At 47.7% G+C, this 7,906-nt stretch overlaps 1 long non-coding RNA gene across 1 annotated transcript; it reads left to right on the top strand.

Moving 5' to 3' along the window:
- The first annotated feature begins 2,723 nt into the window (after positions 1–2,723).
- LOC120755329 (uncharacterized) lies at positions 2,724–6,767 on the top strand. The gene is made up of 3 exons (XR_005701738.1): positions 2,724–3,277; positions 3,963–4,132; positions 5,860–6,767. It is a non-coding gene; the product is annotated as an uncharacterized LOC120755329 (long non-coding RNA).
- The last annotated feature ends 1,139 nt before the right edge of the window (positions 6,768–7,906 follow it).

Here is a 7,906-nt window from a genome sequence, read left to right as displayed (position 1 = left end):
GGAACTGTGGCTGTGGCAGGGAAGCTGCCATGACTGTGTTGGAGAGCCCAAGCTTTGGTCCAGGCAGAAAACCATGTCTGGGTAAATGTCGGGCTGTTAAAATAAAATAAATAAATAAATAAAAACTTGAAGGGAAGGTAATAGGTCTTGGTGGATGTGATTGGGGATTCTGCCATTTGTGGAGCATCTGGCTTCAAGTGTCTTGGGATAAAATCCATCACACTTTTCCCTTCTGGAGAGAGGAAGATCCAGAGTCCATCAACACAGACTGTGCTTGATGGCCACACACAAATGAGATCTGAAGAGGAGTGTCCTCAGGGCTTTTAGCTGGGCAGGTGGTTAAAATGCAGAGTGTTCACAGGCTGTGCTGCGCATCCATGGGGCATTTCCTCTGAGAAAAATGTCTAAGGGACTTGGCCACCACAGTCTCACTCATTTTTTTCTGACAGCTTTGGGCTTCTCAGCCTTCTGCAATCATTGACATCATTTGTCTGGATGATGAGTGCTCACGTTCCAGTAACTGTGTTAGATAGCCAGGTCTCACCGAGGGATGGTGGCTCCATAGGAAAAGCAGCCTTTTCTCCTGGATGAGATAGTCTCAAGTGACAATTTTGCTCTGCAGGAAAGGTTCACCTCGTCTTCAGAAAGAGGCTGAAATTAGGTCCCATGTTGGGTAAAAATACTTTAACCAAGGGGATGCTGAATGAAAGCTTTTGGGTTTGCTTTTTCCTTTTTTAAGGAGAAATCCTTCAGTATCCAAGATCTTGATTTGTAAGATCAAAGTGCTGCACTGAGGAGTTATTGCAGACTTATGGGGAGGTGAGATAAGACACCTCCATCCTCCTCATCATTCAGTGATGGTTTCCTGGTCCTTTTGTTGAGCTGGGGCCACTGCCCCTCAGTGTGATGCTTCAAATTATCTTGTCTTGAGATGTGCAGTTCTTCCTGCCTGTCCACAGCCCAGGGAATCCTCTCTCCACTCCACAGGTCCCTGCTGTGTGGATCAGCCTTTTGGGAGCTCCAGTAAGTCTCAAGGCTGAAGCCCTCCAGCCTCTTTTCCAGAGCCTGACCTAGTAAAGCCAATTAAAGTGTAGCCACGGCCTCTGAGAGCCTTTGGACTCACACAGGTATAAAACAGAACCACAAGAACTGATGCACTGAATAAAGTATAATAGCACTCATTCTGGAATAGAAGCTGATTTATTTTAACTTGACTTAATACATTTTCTTATTCTAACTTAAGAGCATCCAGAAAAGTTCCTCTAGTCAATTTTCAAGTGTCAACAAGCTGTTTTTCTTGGTCTCACAAACTCATCTCTGAAATGGGAATAACTCAGTCTCCCATATGGTGTTGAAAGCTACTTCATAGCAGAAATCTCCTGTATAGTCATATAAAAAATTTAGAGGAGCAGGTGGAAATTATCTGGCAATTAAAGTTGGTGCTATGGAGCTAGGACTTGGAATGACATAGCCAATCTATTCAAAGACCTCATCTCCTACTGTCAGCAGTTGGTTACGTGACTGTTCATTGTGCTGCTCCTCATGGGGGGAAAGAGCCCTTGAGAAGATGGCAAGAGATTTCAGCTGATTTCTGATAACTGTGTTCGAGCTGATGATGACATTCACCTGAAAGGAAATGGTTAAAAGCAGGTCTGTAGCAGCTCTGGCTCTGACATCGTTCTGCAGACTTATTGGGGTATTAACGAAGAAAAGTAGTGTTCTGTGAATGCAGGAAGTGGCCTCCAATAAAGTGTGCAAATTTCACAGAAAAACGGACATAAAAAGGTCAAGACTCTCCTCAGCCATTTTGTCTAATTTTATCTTGAGCAGTAGATTTCTCTGCTCACTTAAAATTCTCAGGTCTGAGCAATAGCAGGGGGTGGTTGCCACCATCCCAAGGGATGTTCACCACCCTCTTGATCTTGATCTTGATCTTGGTCCAAGGTTTATCCCTCACCACTTTTCAGAACCGTTCAGTATTTTCTTGACTGTTCGTAACTGGCGTTAGATCCTCCAGATTTTCCTCCGTTGCAGAAATTGCAAACTTCTGGGGGTTTTTGTTTGTTTGTTTCTCAATTTACACAGAACTCTCCTACTTCCCTCAAAGGGTTTGCTCCAGCTTCCTAAACTTGACTGGAAGACCTGATGAACTCTTTTACCCCAGGAGTGCATGACTTGTAGGGAGGTATAGGCGTTTATAAACAGCTGTATTGGCTGAAAATTGATTTGAAATGTTGTTTCAAATATATATATTTAAAATGAAGCCCAGCACTTCGTGGGGGCACAGTCAGTGGAGAGGAAGATTTGCAGCCTGTTGCCTTTAGACACTGCTCCTCTTCAAATGTCCCTCTGATGTCCAGGTGAGGAGCATGGTGGCATTGCTGTGAAATCTCTGCTGTGCAGAGAGGATCCCAGGGGAGACCAGTTCCCTGAGAAGCAGATCCTCAGGTGACATTCCAGAGCCACTGAGGGCCTGGTGCTCAGGGAGCTTTCTCCATCCTGCTGAGGCCAGGAAGTGAGCAGGGAATTAGGTGCTTGGCATGAGCAGTCTTGGAAGAGGGAAGAGCTTAGCTGCCTTAAAATAAAGCAATCAAAATTAAAAGGAGAAGTGATTGATCTCAGCTGGAAGTTGGTGCATTTTAAATATGGGATGGTGCTTTTTCGCAGCCTGCCTAAGGGTTTGCTGGTGCCCCTGATTTATTAGAGAGGCTGAGAGAAACAGCTTTGCACAGCAGGATAAGCAAGCTTTTGACTTGGTTCCAGGTACGACAATAGCTGAGAGCCATCAAAAGTACGAAGAAAATAGCTGCCAGCCGTTCTGTCTGACTTGGGTGATCCTGATTTTCCTCTTGCTCTGTCAAACCCTGCTCGCTCAGTCCTCTCTGATGGGACTGAGGACAGAACATCCTTCCGAGAGCGGCTTTTGTTTCCGTCGGCATTTAACTGTGACTCCTTTGTGGGATATGCACAGCCTCGGGAAGAGAACCTTGTCCTCTGCCTTCCTGTGCCTCTCCAAGAGGGACCTCCTCTCAGGGTACTGAGCCCGGACAGCGCACGGAATGGGAAGGGGTTGGACCTCCAAGGTTCGTGGAATGCCAGCACACAGCAGAAATCTTCAGAGACAATATTCAGGGAGGCTTTGTTAAGGAAAAAGATTTGCCATTGGACGTTACCGAAGAAATACCGTCTCCTGTCTCCTGCTCCAGACTTTGGCAACGGGAATTAGCAGACCAATCCTTTTCTTCCCTACTCCCTGAAAAGGACAGTGGGAAGCCAGGTAAGCCTTCACCAAACCGTGGCCAGGAAATACCCGAGCTGGGGAAATCACCTAGAAAATCAAGCTAGAAAAAGTGGAATATTAGAGCACAGGATTCTGGTCTGAAAGGACCGCAGAACCAGAGATCTGGAGGTTCTGTGACACTGAGAAGGAATGTTTTTGCAGTGTTTGTGTGGCCTGTGCAGTGTTTTGTTTCACACACTCACGTGCCACCGCAGCTTGAGCTTTACGGAGCTTTTCCTCCTCTTCTGAGAGGAGCACCTTCCCAGACAGGGAAAGGACATGGTGAGGACTTTCCTAGTCCTTTCACAAAACTTGGAAGCAAATGGTTAAAAGTCAGCCAAGAATACTTACCTCTAGCCACAGGTTAAGCAAAATGTCAAGGGGTTTTTTTTGCCTTTCTTCCCCCATGGTGCTGTTTAAACCTAGTTAGAAATTAGTTTTGCTGTGAGTTTTCGTGCATAATTTGGGTTGCACACAGAGGGGTTTTTCCTTCTAATATGTACAATAATTGGATTTTGAGCAAGGTTGCACGTTTGAAGCTAGTTCATACATGTAACCAATGGATATGAAATTTTTAGGAGGATGCAAGTCATCCTTTGAAGGTAAAGATGCCACAGTTTGCAGAAGTTCAGTTCACATACTTTGTCAGCTGCAGCCTTTGCTCTGTCCTTTGAATTTGCAGGACACCACCTTTATCTGAAGGCTTATATTACTACTCTGAACAAGCAGTCCATGATTTTGAAGGAGAGGATGAGGGCTTTTTCTATTACTTGAGGGGTCTGCCCTTGAACTGAAGACCACAGCTTTTAAAAGCCTGGAGCAGTGATGTCTGTCTTTCAGAAATCCATGCAGGTGTGTAACTCATTACTTTTGTACCCAAAGGCATTTCCCCATGTGTTTCTTCACTAAGACTCAGAAAATTCCTCACTGGAATGCAATAGTATTGCTTAAGGAAGCTGGAGATAGCCTTGCCTTGAAATCCTGTCCCCTCACTGCTGGAAGTGCCTGAAGGCAGGTGCACTACCTGGCTTGGAGTCATAAGCTATAAAATCACAAACTATAGGCAGTCATAACTAGCCATAAACATCCTGGAGACGCTAAAAACCATGAAGGTGGAAAGGACTGGAAGTTTCAGGAGGGCTTGGGGGCAAAGAGGAGCCCATGCTTAGGGCCATGCTGCCCTGGTGCACACGGGGGGGAAGAGGGAGCTGGAAGTGAAGCTCCGGCTGGGTGAAAGGCTGTGGCCTCGGGGTGCTGCTGCCCTGCCCTCAGGCTGCTGTCCAGCGCCAGCAGGGTCCAGCTCATCTGTGCTCTCTGAAGGTTTGTGTCTGCTTTGGGGGGAATTTTTCAAGGCAGTGCAGAGGGTGAGGGTGGCCGGTTTTCATCGTTAAGGAGAAGTGCAGGGTGTTTGGCACCAGCTGGTGACAGCTCTGTCTCAGGGCACAGAGGGAAGGGGACAAGATGTGTGAATTTGGGTGATGAATCCCTTTCCAAGCTATCTTGCCCTGGCCAGCAGTTTCTGTAGCTTTATAACACGTGTATAGTGTGTGAAGGAGGAGGGGGGGAGGATTGTGAGGATTTTTTCCACTCCTTTACAGCAAAATCCATCAGTCCCAAGCTCCTTTCCCCTCCAAGAATCCTTGTGCTCCACTCACCTGCCCTGCACTAGGCATGCGGGGTCTGGCACTTGGCAGCCCCTTGCTTTTCTTTCCTTCACACCTTCCCAAGGGGTTCTCAAGTTTGGGACAAAGGTCTCTTCTTTCCCTCTTCTCCTTTCCCATGGTGCATTCATCCCAATCCAAACCTGGATCCTGGGGTGGCACCGAGGTGGGCACAAAGAGACTGAGCACATGGCCCTGTGGCACTGTGGGGCAAATTGGGCTGCCTGACAAACCTGAAGTGTCCCTGGGGCACTGCACTGTGCTGGCTGGCAGGGAGGAGGGGAGAGCTGATAAATGAGTGCCAAAAACGCTGCTCTGGGTGCTCAGTAAGCGCCACAGGGCTGCAGAGCAGATCTGAAAACGTAACCCCTGGGGACATGCAAGCCATCCCTCCCGAGGCTGGGAGCAGCTCCTTGCTCTCTGCCAGCCCAGAAGCAGCTGGGGAAGATGGGGTAGTCACAGTCATTATTTTACGGCATGTCAGTGAATTCCTGTGGGAAGAGACAAGCAGGCTGCCCAGCTTTCCACCCATCAATGCCCCTAAAAACACAGCATCCTGTTCTGAGGCCCCAGCAGGAGGGTCTGTGCCCCCTTTCAGGTGCTTGTCGTTGGTCTTGAAGATGCAGATTGACAGTAACCGAGGAGGTTTTGTTGTTCCTGAGGTTAGAAGTGTTGTGTCAACTCTAAATTAAGACAGGTTTTGTCTGGGCTGTATCTGACACACAGCTTGCCACTTGCTAAATCTGAAATGAAGATGTTTGGACCAAGACAAAATCCCCTTATATTAAGACATTTTAGCACTGTTATCTTCTGTAGGACACTGAATGGAAGCTGCTATTTAAAGGTATTTTAGTGGGAAATACAAGACAGTGCCATCCCTGGATGCTGATGGCAGCTCTCTCCGCTATCTGCTTACAGGATGCAGACGTTCTTGTTCAGCTTCTAGACACTACATCTGTTTGTTAAACTTCAAGACTGAGTTTTTTCTCAAGCTTTTCCAGTCTGAGTCACATTGCTCAGGGGTCGTGGTGCAAATGCTGCTATCTTTTGTGCAAGATCAGTGCAGTCAGGCCACATGGTCTCTGGCTGTGCTCTGAGCTGAGTGGTCACACTGTCCGCCCCTGAGTGTCACTGGCTCATGGCAGAGATGGATCAAACTCCTTTGGGTTTTGGTGGTGGCAGTCCGTGTTACCCAATGGCCACAAGGTTTGTGCAGGACTGTTTCTCTGACACAGATCCAACCACACTTCTAAGGAGAACCCCCAGAGGCTCGCAGCTCACACTTGATGTTGTTTGCTTATTTTCAAATGCAACACTTCAGCACGAAGAGGAGACCTTTAATATGGAAAAAGTCAAATTCCAGTGAAGGCAACAGTGGATCTGACCCAGATTTCTGGCCAGAAACTCTGATCAGAGTGAAGTAGCTACCCTGAAGTTCCTGCTCTCCAATTAGGAAGATGTCAGCGAGCGCACAGCTAAGCACCAGTCTGGTAAACATAGGGATGTTTTTATTAAACAGCTTTGGGATGCAGAAGTATTTACACTGACCTTGTTTTTCAACTCTTCAGAGGGCCGAGGAGGAAGCTGGAGGTTCTGTAGGAAATAATCCTCCTTCATTATATTTCTTCCCATCTGTTGGGTTAGTTTTTAGGGTTTATATGCATTCATCTGTCAGGGAGCACTGGGGATTTCAGAAGCAGGAAACTTTATCAGGGAAATATCTCAGGGCACCTCTGTGTGACATGGACAGGAGCTCAGTGCCAGGTGAGGGGGTTCTTGGGGAGCCAGCAAGCTCAGCCCAGTTCTGCTGTACCAGAGAGCACAGACCTGTCACTGCTGTGTCCAGAGCACAGATGGATGGGGCAGGAGGGTGAAGTGGGACCTCAGGGTGGTGTGCAGGGAAATCAAAGCCTTTGTGCTGCATGAGGGAGGAGAGGTGAGGTGAGTCCTCCCCTCGGTGTCTGTGGAGATGGTTTCCCACAAGCATCATCCACAGCTGTGATTCTCTGCAGTGGTGAGAGGATGACAGGCATCAGTGAAGGGACATTTTGTACTCTGGTGGTGTCACCAGTGGGAGCACGCCCTAAGCCTGCACAGAGCGTGCAGTTTTCCTGAGCACTCAACAGAATCATCATTTCCACTTCAATCCTACAATAACTTAAGGGGATGTTTCCCATTTCCTTTTTTGGTGCCTGGTAAAATTGTCAGTGAGTTAAAGCAGGAGCACCCGCCACACCTGAGACGCAGAGTGCCACACGTCCACAGCCAGCCCAGGGGGGGTGTGAGTCAGACCCTGGCAGGATCAGGTGTGCAGAAGGCTGTGAGGAGCAACCTGGGCTCCCAAACCTGGTGGGGCACTAAGCAGGACGACTTGCAAGAGGCGAAGAGACACCAGGCTTGACAAGCAAGCACCTGGTGGTTCGTTTGTTCTTTAATGGAATTATTTGAAACCTTTTGGAAAATAAAAAGTGAAACCACCCATTGGACTTATGGTTTATTGGTCCCATCTAATGAAAGTCTCCTCAGGAGAAAAGTGCTGCAGGTGAGTGCAGGTGGGTTCCCAGTGAAATGGGATAAATAACACCGGCTGCAGGAAATGGGTGGAATGATTTCCTTACACCCAGCATGCTTCTCCTCATTGCTATCCCAGTGAGTGCAGGCAGGATCAGGGCAGTGTGGCACTCATGGTGTGATCTTCGAGCCATTCATGGAGCTGGAAAACACGTTTTAGCCAAAGGACAGTGCTCAAGGGACAGTGACCTGTGTGTGCTGCAGTGTTCTTGACCTCTTTTACTGAAGGACCTTGAAATCAAGGCAATGCTGAGTCCTTCAGCAGCAGACCTGTGAAAGTTAAGAAATAGCCTCATAGAAACAAAAAATCATATGCATCCCATTCTGTAGCTTTCCCTACTCAAACTGGAGCACATTATAGGAGTTTAAAGGAACAGGTAAGCACATGGTATGG

Source organism: Hirundo rustica, chromosome 7, assembly GCF_015227805.2.
Source record: "Hirundo rustica isolate bHirRus1 chromosome 7, bHirRus1.pri.v3, whole genome shotgun sequence".
NCBI classification, from domain to species: domain Eukaryota; kingdom Metazoa; phylum Chordata; class Aves; order Passeriformes; family Hirundinidae; genus Hirundo; species Hirundo rustica.
Note: the sequence above shows the minus strand (reverse complement) of the source record. Positions and strands in the feature narration are given on the sequence as shown.